Source organism: Macrobrachium nipponense, chromosome 47, assembly GCF_015104395.2.
Source record: "Macrobrachium nipponense isolate FS-2020 chromosome 47, ASM1510439v2, whole genome shotgun sequence".
In the NCBI taxonomy this organism is placed as follows: Eukaryota; Metazoa; Arthropoda; class Malacostraca; order Decapoda; family Palaemonidae; genus Macrobrachium; species Macrobrachium nipponense.
In genome coordinates, this window is record NC_087222.1 from 25,454,290 (window position 1) to 25,472,603 (window position 18,314).

General features: G+C 38.6%; 1 long non-coding RNA gene across 1 annotated transcript; it reads right to left on the minus strand.

Moving 5' to 3' along the window:
- Positions 1-383: 383 nt before the first annotated feature.
- Positions 384-17,944, minus strand: LOC135204781 (uncharacterized). Its single transcript, XR_010312342.1, has 4 exons — positions 17,439-17,944; positions 7,358-8,170; positions 2,371-2,497; positions 384-494 (listed from the first exon to the last, which is right to left on the minus strand). It is a non-coding gene; the product is annotated as an uncharacterized LOC135204781 (long non-coding RNA).
- Positions 17,945-18,314: the final 370 nt, after the last annotated feature.

An 18,314-nucleotide genomic window follows, 5' to 3' on the forward strand; every position in this document is an offset into this window, starting at 1 on the left:
CTCTCTCTCTCTTTGAACTTTGTTGACAAGTTTGATAATATGCAATAGATTGCGTGTTGTTTGTACATTTCCTTTCAGAGAGAGAGAAAGAGAGGTACCCCCAGAACCTACACCGGATGGTGGGTACCTCTCCTATGTCACCTTAAGGTCATTATCCGGGATTGGGTACCTAATTGCCCAATTTGACTCACCTGGAAGCAATTACCTGATGGTGGGTACTTGGGTATGCCTGTCCCTACTAACTTTGAGGTCATTACCTAGGACTGGGTACATGATTATCCAACTTATATCACCTGGAAGCCGTTACCTGAAAGCAGGTACCTAATTATCCACCCTAACTCACCTTGGAAGCCGTTACCTGACCTCAGAGCTTATATACTCACCGTGAATCCAATGCCCACGGTGGCTGAGAAAGTACCCGGTTGGAACTTGCCCGTATCAAACTGAACCAACAGCGATGTCTTCCCAACTCCGGAGTCACCGAGCAAGATTGTCTGCAGGGAAAATATTATTGTTTTTTTAATTTTCTTGGGCATTTGGTGGGTTAAAATGATGCTTTGTATGTTTGTGTTTGTTTATAGATATTTTCAGTAATTGTGTGTGTCATTTTTGTGTTTGTGTGTAAGTTGTGTGTTTGTGTAATGCTCATGCATAATGGGGTCATCATAAGGCATTATTTTCAACTAGGAATTCTTTTTTTTTTTCATTTTCCTCGACATAATCATGAATAAAATAATGCTTTGTGTGTGTTTAAGTATATTTGTGTGTGTGTTTGTGTGTGCAGGTGTTGTTACATACAGATAATTCACGAAAGAACCATAACCTTTAATTGAAAAGTCTAAAAATATTTGACAGCGAACCAATATTCATCAAGTCATCGAGTGTAGGAAAAAATATTAAAAAACGCTCATTCTTAATAAACTTGAATCAACCCCTTCGTATGACACTAAGTTCCTGAGAGCACAAACCTCCACCAAAGCTACAAACCCGCCCCCAACCAGGCACTCACTCCCATTCCCTCCAAAAAAAGGGTCCTTTAGTAGAGAAACCCAGTGTTCTTTAAGGGGGTCCAGTGGACATTGAGAAGGTCTAGAGAACTTTCATGGGATCCAATAGACATTGAAAAGGTCCAGAGAACTTCCAGGGGATCCAATAGACATTGAGAAGGTCCAGAGAACTTTCAGGGGATCCAATAGACATTGAGAAGGTCCAGAGAACTTCCAGGGGATCCAATAGACATTGAGAAGGTCCAGAGAACTTCCAGGGGATCCAATAGACATTGAGAAGGTCCAGAGAACTTTCAGGGGATCCAATAGACATTGAGAAGGTCCAGAGAACTTTCAGGGGTTTAGGGGATCCAATAGACAGTGAGAAGATCCAGAGAACTTCCAGGGGATCCAATAGACATTGAGAAGGTCCAGGGAACTTCCAGGGGATCCAGTAGACATTGAGGGGCCCAGAGCAGATTCATGGGGCCCACATAACTCGCGGTGGGCCCCTCAGTGGCTCCGTACTAAAGCTGTGTATACCTGCCCCTACATCGAATCACTTCGTTCCGAACCGTTGGAATCGACCCGTATACTCTTTCCGTTCCTCCCGGAGGCGGAAATATCAAACGGGAACTTACAACACCACTGCCTCCGCCGCGCCCCCTCCCCGTCACTAAATTGGCTTTCCTGACAATGCAACAGCCTTCCTGAATCGTGACTGTATGTTTTATTTAATGTGTTTTGAGTGATGTTTAAGTAATATTTAATTATATTCCAGAAAGTATAAGTAACACTTATATTTTGTTTACTCGGGGAGTAAGCCTATAAACTACATTGCTATTGTTGTTGTTGTTGTTGTAGAGGGTTAGGAAAGGTCTATGAAAAGGCCTAAAAAAGTTCTGAAAAATGTGTTTCCCAATCCTCAAAGTCCTCATTCCCAGATTCCCCATTCCCAAATTCCCTAAATTACCCATTCCCAAATTCCAGATTGCCAATTCCTTATTCCTAGAGTCCAGAATCCCAATTCCCAATTCATTAAATTCCCTATGCCCAAAATTTCAGAATCCCAGTTCCTCAAATTCCTCATTCCCAGATTTCCAAATTCCACAAATTCCTCATTCACAATTCCCAACTTCCCATTCCTAGATTCCCAAAATCCCAATTTCCAGATTCCCAATTCCTTATTCCCAGATCCCTAATTTGCCAAGTTCTTCATTCCTAGATTCCCAAATGGCTGAATTCCAATTCCCAAAGTCCTCATTCCAGGATTCCCAAATTCCTCAAATTCCCTATTCCCAAATTTCCATTCCCAAATTACCAAATTCCCAGTTCCCCAAATTCAATACTAAAAAAAGTGGGGACTTCCCCCCAAATGACTTACTTTGTGTATGATGTCGTCTTCTTCGGGGGAGGGGGGTATGGCCGGTCCCGCGGGCACGGGGCCCCTGTACCCGGTGGTGGGCTGGGGGTACGCTGTCTCTCATTACCACTCTCGTCCACTCTTAAAGCTGAGAGAGAGAGAGAGAGAGAGAGAGAGAGAGAGAGAGAGAGAGAGACGTTAAGTTCCTGTGTTATATCGTGTAAGTATATAATAATATAATAATAATAATAATAATAATAATATAATAATAATAATAATATAATAAACTAATAATAATAACTACATAATAATAATAATAAATAATAATAAAATAATAAATATAATAATATAATAATATAAAACAATTATTATTATTAATTATTATTATTATATTATATTTATTACACATCAAACATCATAGCAATTCGCAATTTGGAATGAAATAGTTCTAAACTCTCTCACACCTAATAAATAACATCCCTCTTCTCTCTCTCTCTCTCTCTTCTCTCTCTCTCTTCTCTCGTCTTCTCTCTCTCAACACACTACACACACAATCTGTCTGTCTCTTTCTTAACCTTTCTCTCAATCTCATCCTTTCTCTCCTCTTGCTAAGAGAGAGAGAGAGAGAGAGAGAGAGAGAGACTATAGCTAATGGTAAGAGTCCTATTCCTTTAAGGGTAAACGTGTATACGTACAATATGTGCTGAGTCACGCTGTCAGACGCACGATAAGTAGACACACTTACGCCACGCCTTGTTATGTATGTGCATACACATATATACATGTATACATATATACATACACACATATATAGCATACGTGGATACATAGTATGCATGTGTACTACGTCCAACAAGATTTTAACTCACTCTCCCTATGCATGTGTGAAAAATATGCTCGCTATTATTCACATATACTCGTATTATGCTCGTATTATGCTCGTATTATCACATATACTTATATGTATAGCTTTGCGTCATAGTGTTACACATATATGCGTATGTGTTACACATATATACGAATACACATATGCATATACACATTCACATGCGATCAGTAGCCTCAATATTTGATTGTGTGACCATAATCTATTTGGAATAGAGGGTTAAAAAAAGAAATTAAATTTTGAATATTTTTTAGAGAGAGAGAGAGAGAGAGAGAGAGAGAGAGAGAGAGAGAGAGAGATGAGAGAGAGAGAGAGACTCATATAACTTATTCTTATTTTATTATTATTATTAATATTATTATTATTATATTATTAGTATTATATATCCCATTCATTTACTTGATTATTCAGTCTCTCATAATTCATTTTACATTCATATTCCTTCATTCATCACATGTCCATAAGCCTATATATATATAGGTATATATAATATATATATATATGATATATATATATATATATATATATATATATATATATATACTATATATATATATGTATATATATATATATATATATATCTATATATATATATATATATATTTATATATATATATCTATATGACAGGTAAAAATGTTGTTATAACAGAATTCCATGTAATAAAAGGAGCCCATAAAAACACTAAAATATAGAGAGAGAGAAATACTATATTTCAGAGACTGCTATCTCCCTCTTCAGGTAGATGAATGAGAAAAGTTACAGAAAAGGTGGTATTTATACCAAGAGGTCCATCCACAGGTAAGCCAATTTAGGTCACTCCCTCTGATAGTCTTCCTTTAATCTTCTTAAGCATCGATTGAATGAAAATCTTGTTGATGACATCTGCGTCCCATGTTCCCTTTGAGATATTCATTACCTGCCTCTCTTTAATCAAGGCCGATTCCATCATTTGACTCTTGTACCGGCAGTTGCTGCTATAAATTACACGTGGACATATTCCAGTTTATTCTATGGTTATGTTCATTTATATGGTTGAAAATAGCCGAGTTCTGTTGTCCATACCTAACTGACCGTTTGTGTTGTATTAATCTCTGGGGAAGTGATTTTCCTGTAAATCCGATGTAAAATTGGTCACAGTCCAGGCATGGGATTTCGTAAACGCCTGTGTCACTGGGGGATGTCTTTTGTTGGACATTAATCAGGGATTTGGCTAAGGTATTTGGGTAAGTAAATGCAAAAGGGTTAGATTTTCCGAGGGTCTGGGTCACCGTCTTAATCCTGTCCAGGTGTGGAATTTTTATTTTATTGTTGGGTGTGTCTCTGGTCTTGTCTTGAGGGGGTCGGTAGAAAATTACATTTGCTTTTTGAATTGCTTTCTCAATTATATGGTCAGGATACCTTAAAGATGAAAGTTGCTTATGAATTAGTTCAAAATCTTTTTCCAGGAAATCTGGAGAACAAATTCATAAGGCTCTTAAGAATAGGTTGCTGGCTACGCCTATCTTGATAGGAATGTCATGATAGCTGAAGTAGTGAATGTAGGAAAGTAAGAACGTTGGTTTTCTGTATATGGTAAATTTGTATTCTGTCGTGTCTCTGATTATTAAAACAGCAAGTTTGATGTTTTAATAATCAGACTGCAAGTTTGAAAAAGAACTGATCAGACTGCACCAGCTGAAAAATCAAAAACACTTTCTAGAAGAATGCCTCAAAGAACAAGTACTTCCAAAAATGTACGGATTTGGGAGATTGACTCTACAATCGGACCCCTTCCCTCTCTCACATAAAATTTTCCTGGAAGAAAGAATCACAAACACGAAAAACGACATTTTCGTACTACGCAGAGTGATATATGGAACTCAATCTAATCTTCGCCTCCTCACTACGGACCACATGTACAGGTATCTGATTTCATTCTGTTCTGACATTGCTGCCTATAATAGTGCGATTCATTCCAACAGACTTTTACACAAGTTAAATAACTTAATAAACAATAGCGCATGGCATAATCTTGAGCAACAAGACAAAGTTTTAAATTTATCGAACACCCCCCGTACTGCAAACCAACATTTAGTTTTAAATCTAGGCTTATCCTTTGCCCTTATGCCAGACCGGAAAAACAACCTAGACCTCATGGTGGCTTTTGATAAATTCATATTGGACAAAAACGTCCACACAGAATTTTTTCGGAAAGTAAGATTAATTGGCCAAGACAAAAAGAGCATTGAACTTCTAGAGAAATTTAAAATAATTAATCCAAAAACTACCCTACTTTTATGGCCTTCCCAAAACTCACAAAGACAATCTTTCATTCAGACCCATCGTTTCATGTGCCATTCAATTACAAAATTTCTAAATGGTTAGCTGGCCTCCTTTCCCCTTTTTTAGGCACTGTTTCTCCCAGTCACAATAAACATTCGGAAGATTTTTGTCACAAATTCAGAGCAGCACATATCCACTTCACAACATTAAACTTTTAAGCCTTGACATAGATTCCGTATTCACAAAAGTACCAGTACAGGACGTTCTCCACTTTTTGAGGGAAAAATGTCCCTTTATTCAGATTATTTCCCATTGGCGCTAGACAAAATAATAAAGTTAGTAGAATTATGTGTATCTAATAACGTATTTTCATTCGGGGAATCATTCTATAAGCAAAAATTCGGGTGTAGTATGGGTAGTCCTTTAAGTCCTGTTTTAGCCAATCTGTACATGGAATACTTTGAAAGTACAGTAATAAATGCAATAAAGCCAAAAAAACATGCTGTGGATGAGATATGTAGATGATATTCTAACATTTTGGGATAATAAATGGGGCAATTTTAATTAATTCTTTTCAAAATTAAACGCATTAGTGCCCAGCATCAAAATTAAAGTTGAATGGGAAACAGACAACAAAATTCCTTTTCTTGATGTTTTAATAATCAGAGACACGACAGAATACAAATTTACCATATACAGAAAACCAACGTTCTTACTTTCCTACATTCACTACTTCAGCTATCATGACATTCCTATCAAGATAGGCGTAGCCAGCAACCTATTCTTAAGAGCCTTATGAATTTGTTCTCCAGATTTCCTGGAAAAAGATTTTGAACTAATTCATAAGCAACTTTCATCTTTAAGGTATCCTGACCATATAATTGAGAAAGCAATTCAAAAAGCAAATGTAATTTTCTACCGACCCCCTCAAGACAAGACCAGAGACACACCCAACAATAAAATAAAAATTCCACACCTGGACAGGATTAAGACGGTGACCCAGACCCTCGGAAAATCTAACCCTTTTGCATTTACTTACCCAAATACCTTAGCCAAATCCCTGATTAACGTCCAACAAAAGACATCCCCCTAGGACATAGGCGTTTATGAAATCCCCTGCCTTGGCTGTGACCAATTTTACATCAGATTTACAGGAAAATCACTTCCCCAGAGATTAATACAACACAAACGGTCAGTTAGGTATGGCCAACAGAACTCAGCTATTTTCAACCATATAAATGAACGTAACCATAGTATAAACTGGAATTTGTCACGTGCAATTTATAGCAGCAACTGCAGGTACAAGAGTCAAATGATGGAATCGGCCTTGATTAAAGAGAGACAGATAATGAATATCTCAAAAGGAGCATGGAACACAGATGTGATCAACAAGATTTTCATTCAACCGACGCTTAAGAAGATTAAAGGAAGACTATCAGCGGGAGTGATCTAAATTGGCTTACCTGTGGATGGACCTCTTGGTATATATACCACCTTTTCAGTAACTTTTCTCATTCATCTACCTGAAGAGGGAGATAGCAGTCTCTGAAATATAGTATTTCTCTCTCTATATTTTGGTGTTTTTATTGGCTCCTTTTATTAGATATTTTATATATATATATATATATATATATATATATATATATATATATATATATATATATCTAATAAAAGGAGCCAATAAAAACACAAAACATATAGAGAGAGAAATACTATATTTCAGAGACTGCTGTCTCCCTATATATATATATATATATATATATATATATATATATATATATATATATATATATATATATATATATAATGTATGTAGACCCAATACCATACCCTATAGAATTTAAGATAATATCCCTTACCTGCGGAAGTTGGGGGGGTATCCTGACTGGCCGTATACCCACTCGTCTGCCGGGAATAATACCCAGAGGAAGGGCGTGACCCGTTAACGACGTGGGTGGCACCGCCGCCCACGCACATTTCACGCCCTACCTCCGCCGAGGGCGAGAGGAACACGTCGTCGTCGTTGAAGTCGTCCGAACTCATGGCCGATGACTTGGTCTGGTTTTCGCACCGGAAAAAATATATTTATTCGTTCGTTCCGCGTATTTACTTCACTATTTAGTTGAAATAATAAGATCAATCATATTTCAAATGTTTTTAAAATATATTCATACGATTTACATCACTTTTAAATCGATTTCAAATCTGGAATTTACGATTTCAACAAGCGATTCGAACAGTTTGTTTACATTTGACCCTCACGTCATTCATCCGAGAAAGACTATATAGACCTATGGCCACTTTGAAGCGTATAGAGGCTTTTCAAATTCTAAGCGTAAAATGGAGGTTAAAACCTGAGGAAACTACGCCATCTCTATTGCACCTTTACCAATCAAAGTAAATCCCATCTCCACTCCAGTTTAAACCCCTGGAATACCTGGAATTTTTTCGATTCCAGGAGGCATCATCGAGCATAACCCGAGCTCAAAATGAAGGACATCTGGGAATCAGTCATTATTCTGGATATCATTTTTTTTCCAGTTTCCTAATCCAATCCCACGGTTTCCAGACTGGTTCCAGACTGGCTGGAACCTTGCGGAGAGGTGTAGTATAGGATTCGCTTGCTCTCTTCCTCTCTTCCAGGAGGGTGTCGTATTTCCAGCGACGAAAACCTGGAAAAGGACAGGGAAATGGAAAAGTGATGATTTGTATTGGAAGAGGTGTGATAATATTAATGTTTTATATTAAGCTTTGCATATATATATATATATATATATATATATATATATATAGTAGATAGAGAGAGAGAGAGAGAGAGAGAGAGAGAGAGAGAGAGAAGAGAGAGAGAGAGAGAGAGAGAGGAGAGAGAGCTTTTCATTCGTTTATTTGCGGGAGGTCAAAGGTGAGAGCTGCTTTTCCCTAAGGGCATCTGTCTCCAACACTTTAACACTTTTAAAATGGTTATGAATTATTTCTATGCAATTTTTTTCCCTCTCTCTTTTGAACTGGTAAATATTTTGTTTTTATCAATATTATACTTTTTAACACAGCTATTTTTCTGGGAGATATAGATGAATAGCAATAATAATAATAATAATAATAATAATAATAATAATAATAATAATAATAATAATAATAATAATATAATAGAACTCTAAGATTAAAATTAACCATTTTTACTTTGACATTTCGTAGCTGAAATGAACAAGAAGAGAGATGGTTACCACAAAACACAAGAATATTGGAGTGTTATCACTTATATTTCTTCATCAAATACCATATCATCCACGAAATATTACCATCTAATATTCCAGACAATATATGAATATGCTCTACCTACTAGGATTTAAAAATAAGTATTTAAATTGATATTTATTTATATAAATAATGCTGACATCACCGTTTTGCGTCCTGGATTCAGACGGGTTTCGTCAAGAGACAGATGGGTCACCTCTCTCTCTCTCTCTCTCTCTCTCTCTCTCTCTCTCTCTCTCTCTCTCTCTCTCTCTCTCTCTCTCTCAGGATGCCTCCTAAGGCAAAAATCATTAACGCCCAAATAGGGAGACGTTGAGAGAGAGAGAGAGAGAGAGAGAGAGAGAGAGAGAGAGAGAGAGAGAGAGAGAGAATGTGAGGTATGTCCCATATGTCTCCCTCCCTCGAGATATTTCTCACTTATAGCTCACTTAAGTGAGTGACAAGTATACAAGGCACGCAGTTCTAAACTCCCTAAACTAAGCTATAAGTAAGTCACCACTAGGCACTCACTTATTACTCCCTAAACTAAGCCATAAGTGAGTAACTAGTACAAGCAGTCACTTGTGGCTCTATCAAAAGAGCTATAAGTGAGTAAATAGTACTAGTTACTCACTTATATCTCTTTTAACTAAGCTATAAGTGAGTAACTAGTACACGCACTCACTTCTAGCTCTGTCAAAAGAGCCATAAGTGAGTAACTGGTACTAGACACTCACTTATATCTCTCGTAACTAAGTCATAAGTGAGTAACTAGTACTAGACACTCACTTTTAGTTCAGTTAAGTGAGCTACGAGTGAGTAACTAGTACTAGTCACTCACATTTAGCTCAGTTAAGTTAGCAACAAGTGAGTAACTGGTACTAGGCTAGTAAAGCTTTGTGAAGTTCTGCTTTCATTCGTTTACTAAAGGGACGTACAACCACTCTCTCTCTCTCTCTCTCTCTCTCTCTCTCTCTCTCTCTCTCTCTCTCTCTCTCTCTGTCTCTCTCTCTCTCTCTCGTTGCAAAAGTAATTAGAATCTGCTGGCTATTCTATAAAGGTCAGAGAGAGAGAGAGAGAGAGAAAATAAAGCCTTATGCAACGCAGGTGCTTAGAAAGACATTAAGGCTTATTCTTTTAAACAAAAACAGCTGACATTTCAGAAAAGACAATTTTAATGTTTAAAAAGAAATTACTCATAGGCTTAAATAAGTTCCTTGGATTAAACATACAATGTTTCTGAAAGGTGTTTGCCATTTAAAAAAACCGCGGGCTGGCAAGGAAATATGTAGGCCTATGCAAGGTGATCTTCATAGTTTTAGTTAAAAGTTTTTGTTGTTGATAGGTTTAATAGTTATAATAGTTAGACCTTGATTGTTTATAGGACTATAATGCATATATGCCTGAAATTTCTTTTTAATTTGCTATAAAATGTACTCTTTTTTATTATTTTGCATTTTATTTATGTTGAAGACAACGAACCTCTCTGGAACTCATTTTTAATCAAAATCTTTGAAAAAACCAAGATCTTTTTTTCACTCAGCTCTTAATCTAGATATCCTACTCAATATCCTTCACTCAGAAGAGCCATTAAAAAGTCATGGATATCCTACGATACCTTGAAGGACACGTAAGGACTCTAGTGAAATATTCCTAAAAGGAGGTTTGAAGATATCCTTTGAAATCTCATCAGAATCCTTTAGTTCCTCGTAAAATATGTCTCGTTTTTCCTGTCATCCTGCTCTTAATTTAGATATCCTAATCAGTATCCTTCACTCCTGAGAGCCATTAAGAAGTCAGGGATATCCCACGACACCTTGAAGGACATGTAAGGACGCTAATGAATCATTCTTGAGAGGACTTTGAAGATATCCTTCGAAATCTCATCAGAACTCTTTAGTCCCTCGTAATATATGTCTCGTTTTTGCTATCATCTTGCTCTTAAATTAGGTATCCTACCCAGTATCCTTCACTCAGAAGGGCCATAAAGAGGCCATGGATATCCTACGACACCCTGAGGGAAACTGAAGGACTAATGAATCATTCCTGAAAGGAGTTTGAAGATATCTTTTGAAATCAAACCAGAAAAAATTTATGTCTCGTTTTTGCTATCATCCTGTTCTTAATTTAGATATCCTACTCAGTATCCTGCACCCATAAGATCCATAAGAAGCCAGGAATATCCTACGACACCTTGAAGGAAACTTAAGAACTCTAATGAATCATTCACAAAAGTAGTTTGAAGATACCCTTTGAATCTCACCAGAATCCTTTATAGTTTCTCGTAATATATGTCTCGTTTTTGCTATCATCCTATTCTTAATTTAGATATCCTACTCAGAATCCTACACTCATAAGATCCATAAGTAAACAAGGAAACCCTTCGACACCTTGAATGACGACATAAGGACTCTAATGAATCATTCCTGAACTTTAAAGATGTCCATACAACATCTCCTATAGACTTGAGCCTCTTCTAATATCATCCTGCTCTTAATTTATGTATTCTACTCAATATCCTTCACTCACAAGAGCCATAAAGAAGCCATGGATATCCTACGACACCTTGAAGGAACCTTATGAACTCTGATGAATCATTCATGAAAGGAGTTTTGAAGATATCCTTTGAAATCTCATCAGAATCCTTTAGGTTATCGTAATAGCCTTTATGTTTCGTTTTTGCTATCATTCTGCTCTTAATTTAGGTATCATACTCAATATCCTACACTCAGAGGATCCATAAATAAACCAGAGAGATCCTACGACACTTTCAAGGAACCTTGAGGATTCTAATGAATCATTCCTGGAAGGACTTTGAGGATATCCTTATAACATCTCATAAATACTTGAGTTTACCCTAATACACAGTATCACATTTTCTATTTAATCTAATCATAGAAAACTATTATTTTAATGGTAGCCCTTATCAATTTAACCTGATCGTCTCTATAGACCCTCTACGATATTTATTAATTTTATCATTTTATTTTTCAGCAATTCTGGGTGTTTTTAGGCCTATAGGAGATCTATGAATACCTATAAATTAAGTATATATGTTAATTTAGTCCTGAATTACTTATTCTATTAAATTTTGGGTGATTATATATATATATATATATATATATATATATATATATATATATATATATATATATATATATAGCTGTAGGTTTTCCCTCTCCTAATATAATAATAATAATAATAATAATAATAATCAATAATAATAATAATAATAATAATAATAATAATAATAATAATAATAATAATAATAATAATGATAATAATAATAATAATAAGTGGCGCCGTGGAGGAGTTGGTTTAGGTCTTCAATAGACTTAAGTCAAGTTAAGCACATTGGGGCTGGTCAGTCGTTGATGGGTGACCGCTTCTCCTCGGCGTTGATTCCTTGGGAAAGGATCTTTACCATAATTTCCTCAGTTCTACTCAGCTGTAAATGAGTACCTATCCCTGAGGGGTAGGGTCCAGCTATGGGTTAAATAGCAAAAAAACTCAGCAATGATGGAAAGAAATGAAGGAATAAACGACAACGACGTAAATGGAACCTCTGGCAACAGAGGAGCTTCGTCCGGCAACCAGGTATTCAACCCAATTGAAGGGGAAGACGGTCAGGTACTTGGAGGTCGTCAATCCAGCAACTGATCACACAACGAAAGTAATCAACAGCCTGAGATTGGAGCTACAGAGGCAAAAAGGAAGAAATGGACAAGAGAAGAAAATAAGGAAATATGGAGATGCTACATCAGAAGCAACCCGACGGAGAGAGGATATAGAAGAAGATTGATCAACATCTGGAATGAGAGGAATAACACCCCCCAAACAGAGCAGAGGCTGGCAGATCAAAGTAAGGAACATAAAGAAAAAGAACTGGCTCTCCCCAACAGAAAGAGAAGAACTGGAAAGGGAAATGTCACACGACAACGAATTACAGCGAAGACGAACTGAGAGACGATGCCACAGAAGACGACAGGGAGGATGAAGTATCAAACAACGACACACGAAGAAACACCGACGAAGTAACAGAGAGGAACGGAATGGGTAGAAAAGATTAGACAATGGATGGAGCCAGATACAGAGAGAACAAGATCCCCACCATGAAAGCCTACAACACCAAGAAATTAAGGGAGAAACAAGTGAGGTCAATGAAATAATGGGCCTAATACACACCACCAGTATCACAGAAACAAATAACTTGACATATGCAGAGCAAGATTAGTAGCAGAACTGATGGGGATTCGAACACCAACACCGACCGTCACAACAACCCAACCCACAGAAACCAAAACAGCAACCTCCTTGGAAAGGCGCCTGGAAAAGCAAATCATGGTGATGAGATCTGACTTGAGTAAACTGAAAGAGATGGCAGAAGAAGGCTAAGAAGCAAGAAAACAAAGGAGGAACTCAACGAGAAATACAAAGTACAAGAGAGGGGACTAAACAACACAATAGAAGATGTAAAACAGAGGCTTAAGGCCAAAGCACAGAAGATCCAACGGTACATGAACAGGAATAAGGGATACCAACAGAACCAACTATTCGGAACCAACCAGAAAAGACTATACAGCCAACTAAGAGGGGAAGACAACCACCCAGAAAATTCCTGAAGCCGAACCAAGTAAGAGACTCTGGGAAAACATATGGAGCAATCCGTATCACACAACAAACATGCAACATGGCTCCAGGAAGTCAAGGAAAAGAAGAAACAGGGAGAATAAAACAAAGATTCACAGAGATCACGACAGACCACAGTCAGACACCAACTAAAGAAAATGCCAAACTGGAAAACCCCAGGTCCCGATGAAGTCCATGGATACTGGCTCAAAAACTTCAAGGCCCTACACCCACGAATAGCAGAACAACTCCAGCATTGTATCTCAAAATCACCAAGCACCCAAATGGATGACCCACAGGAAGAACATCCTTAGTACAAAAAGACAAGAGTAAGGGAAATATAGCCAGTAACTACAGGCCTATCACCTGCCTACCAATAATGTGGAAGTTACTAACAGGTATCATCAGTGAAAGGCTATACAACTACCTAGAGGAGACAAACACCATCCCTACCAGGGGAGGATGGTGTAGGGGCACAAAAGACCAGCTCCTGATAGACAAAATGGTAATGAAGAACAGTAGGAGAAGGAAAAACACCAACCTAAGCATGGCATGGATAGACTATAAGAAAGCCTTCGACATGATACCACACACATGGCTAATAGAATGCCTGAAAATATATGGGGCAGAGGAAAATACCATCAGCTCCTCAAAATACAATGCGAACAACTGGAATACAATACTTACAAGCTCTGGAATAAAAACTAGCAGAGGTTAATATCAGGAGAGGGATCTTCCAGGGCGACTCATCTGTCCCCACTACTCTCGTAGTAGCCATGATTCCCATGACAAAAGTACTACAGAAGATGGATGCCGGGTACCAACTCAAGAAAAGAGGCAACAAAATCAACCATCTGATGTTCATGGACGACATCAAGCTGTATGGTAAGAGCATCAAGGAAAATAGATACCCTAATCCAGACTGTAAGGATTGTATCTGGGGGACATCAGAATGGAGTTTGGAATAGAAAAATGCGCCTTAGTCAACATACAAAAAGGCAAAGTAACGAGAACTGAAGGGATAAAGCTACCAGATGGGAGCAACATCAAACATAGATAGAGACAGGATACAAATACCTGGGATAATGGAAGGAGGAGATATAAAACACCAAGAGATGAAGGACACGATCAGGAAAGAATATATGCAGAGACTCAAGGCGATACTCAAGTCAAAACTCAATGGAGGAAATATGATAAAAGCCATAAACACATGGGCAGTGCCAGTAATCAGATACAGGCGCAGGAATAGTGGAATGGACGAAGGCAGAACTCCGCAGCATAGATCAGAAAACCAGGAAACAAAATGACAATACACAAAGCACTACAACCAAGAGCAAATACGGACAGACTATACATAACACGAAAGGAAGGAGGGAGAGGGACTACTAAGTATAGAGGACTGCGTCAACATTGAAAACAGAGCACTGGGGGCAAATATCTGAAAACCAGTGAAGACGAGTGGCTAAAGAGTGCATGGGAAGAAGGACTAATAAAAGTAGACGAAGACCCAGAAATATACAGAGACAGGAGAAAGACAGAGAGAACAGAGGACTGGCACAACAAACCAATGCACGGACAATACATGAGACAGACTAAAGAACTAGCCAGCGATGACAATTGGCAATGGCTACAGAGGGGAGAGCTAAAGAAGGAAACTGAAGGAATGATAACAGCGGCACAAGATCAGGCCCTAAGAACCAGATATGTTCAAAGTACGATAGACGGAAATAACATCTCTCCCATATGTAGGAAGTGCAATACGAAAAAAATGAAACCATAAACCACATAGCAAGCGAATGCCGGCACTTGCACAGAACCAGTACAAAAAGAGGCATGATTCAGTGGCAAAAGCCCTCCACTGGAGCCTGTGCAAGAAACATCAGCTACCTTGTAGTAATAAGTGGTACGAGCACCAACCTGAGGGAGTGATAGAAAACGATCAGGCAAAGATCCTCTGGGACTATGGTATCAGAACGGATAGGGTGATACGTGCAAATAGACCAGACGTGAACGTTGATTGACAAAATCAAGAAGAAAGTATCACTCATTGATGTCGCAATACCATGGGACACAGAGTTGAAGAGAAAGAGAGGGAAAAAATGGATAAGTATCAAGATCTGAAATAGAAATAAGAAGGATATGGGATATGCCAGTGGAAATCGTACCCATAATCATAGGTAGCACTAGGCCACGATCCCAAGATCCCTGAAAAGGAATCTAGAAAAACTAGAGGCTCAAGTAGCTCCAGGTCTCATGCAGAAGTGTGTGATCCTAGAAACGGCGCACATAGTAAGAAAAGTGATGGACTCCTAAGGAGGCAGGATGCAACCCGGAACCCCACACTATAATACCACCCAGTCGAATTAGAGGACTGTGATAGAGCAAAAAAAAAAAAAAAAAAAAAAAAAAAAAAAAAAAAAAAAAAAAATAATAATAATAATAATAATAATAATAATAATAATAATGGTAATGGTAATAATAATAAATATCACTTTATTATTATTATTATTATTATTTTATTTTTTTTTTTTTTTTTTTTTTTTTTTGCTCTATCACAGTCCTCCAATTCGACTGGGGTGGTATTTATAGTGTGGGGTTCCGGGTTGCATCCTGCCTCCTTAGGAGTCCATCACTCTTCTTACTATGTGTGCCGTTTCTAGGATCACACTCTTCTGCATGAGGCCCGGAGCTACTTCAGCTCTAGTTTTTCTAGATTCCTTTTCAGGGATCTTGGGATCGTGCCTAGTGCTCCTATGATTATGGGTACGATTTCCACTGGCATATCCCATATCCTTCTTATTTCTATTTTCAGATCTTGATACTTATCCAATTTTTCCCTCTCTTTCTCTTCAACTCTGGTGTCCCATGGTATTGCGACATCAATGAGTGATACTTTCTTCTTGACCTGTCAATCAACGTCACGTCTGGTCTGTTTGCACGTATCACCCTATCCGTTCTGATACCATAGTCCCAGAGGATCTTTGCCTGATCGTTTTCTAACACTCCTTCAGGTTGGTGCTCGTACCACTTATTACTGCAAGGTAGCTGATGTTTCTGCACAGGCTCCAGTGGAGGGCTTTTGCTACTGAATCATGCCTCTTTTGTACTGGTTTCTGTGCAAGTGCCGGGCATTCACTTGCTATGTGGTTTATGGTTTCACTTTTCGTATTGCACTTCCTACATATGGGAAAGATGTTATTTCCGTCTATCGTACTTTGAACATATCTGGTTCTTAGGGCCTGATCTTGTGCCGCTGTTATCATTCCTTCAGTTTCCTTCTTAGTCTCTCCCCTCTGTAGCCATTGCCAATTGTCATCGCTAGCTAGTTCTTTAGTCTGTCTCATGTATTGTCCGTGCATTGGTTTGTTGTGCCAGTCCTCTGTTCTTTCTGTCTTTCTCCTGTCTCTGTATATTTTCTGGGTCTTCGTCTGCTTTTATAGTCCTTCTTCCCATGCACTCTTAGCCACTCGTCTTCACTGGTTTTTCAGATATTGCCCCAGTGCTCTGTTTTCGAGTTGACGCAGTCCTCTATACTGAGTAGTCCTCTCCCTCCTTCCTTTCGTGTTATGTATAGTCTGTCCGTATTTGCTCTTGGGTGTAGTGCTGTGTATTGTCATATGTTTCCTGGTTTTCTGATCTATGCTGCGGAGTTCTGCCTTCGTCCATTCCACTATTCCTGCGCTGTATCTGATTACTGCACTGCCCATGTGTTTATGGCTTTTATCATATTTCCGGCGTTGAGTTTTGACTTGAGTATCGCCTTGAGTCTCTGCATATATTCTTTCCTGATCGTGTCCTTCATCTCTTGGTGTTTTATATCTCCTCCTTCCATTATTCCCAGGTATTTGTATCCTGTCTCATCTATGTGTTTGATGTTGCTCCCATCTGGTAGCTTTATCCCTTCAGTTCTCGTTACTTTGCCTTTTTTGTATGTTGACTAAGGCGCATTTTTCTATTCCAAACTCCATCCTGATGTCCCCAGATACAATCCTTACAGTCTGGATTATTATTATTATTATTATTATTATTACAGAACACGAAGGCTGTATACACCAAATTAATCCTACCAACACCTACCTGAAGGTAAACCACCTTTATTTTCCCTTCACGCCCTCGGGAGAACCACCTGCTGCAGGAAGAGAAGACGAACGCCCTTGGGCCGCATTAGCCTTCTTCGTCAGGGGCGGGGGCGGCGGTAGACACCCAAAGGCAGCTCTACCGAAAGCGACGCCCTAAAACATCGTCATCTCGTTCCCCCCGTCGAAGTATTTCACCCCTCCAGGTAGACCCACGGCTTTCATTTCGCAGGTATACACGTCCGTGGGACACGTCACCCCGACACGGCACGTCACTGGGGACGTGTCGATGGCATGGCGTAACGTTGGGGGATACACAGACACACTACACAAGACACCGCAGGGGTTTAACACCCCTTTTTTTTTTTTTAAAAGGTTGGTTTCGAAGGGGGTAGAAGTCCTCCAATCTGCTTCCTCACTATAAGCAGTAGCTCGGACGAAGGTCCAGGCCTTACTGGGGGGAGGAATGGATCGCTGGAAGAAGAAGCAGCGCTCTCTCTCTCTCTCTCTCATCAGGCACACACACACATACATATATACCTCCATACATTGCTGCCCTTCACGCGCGCAAGTCTAATGCTCGTACACAAAATGAAAAAAAATCTTTCTCACATTTGCTCTTGACACACTGATCTATTTCCTACAGTTTCGTCTCTCCTGTATGATGTATGAGCTTCAGCTGTATGAGGCTACAGTGTCGTCTAATCTGTTCCTCAAATGTCAGGGTATTAAGGCCTCTTTTCGTCGATTACATTTAGGCCTAAGTTGGTACAGCCTACTATACGTCAGGTGATCCAGCTGATCTTGATTTCTCGTTAGATTGATTCTGGAAAAGGTTTGGAATTTTGGTCGGCGTTTCTATACAGATTCCTTGAAG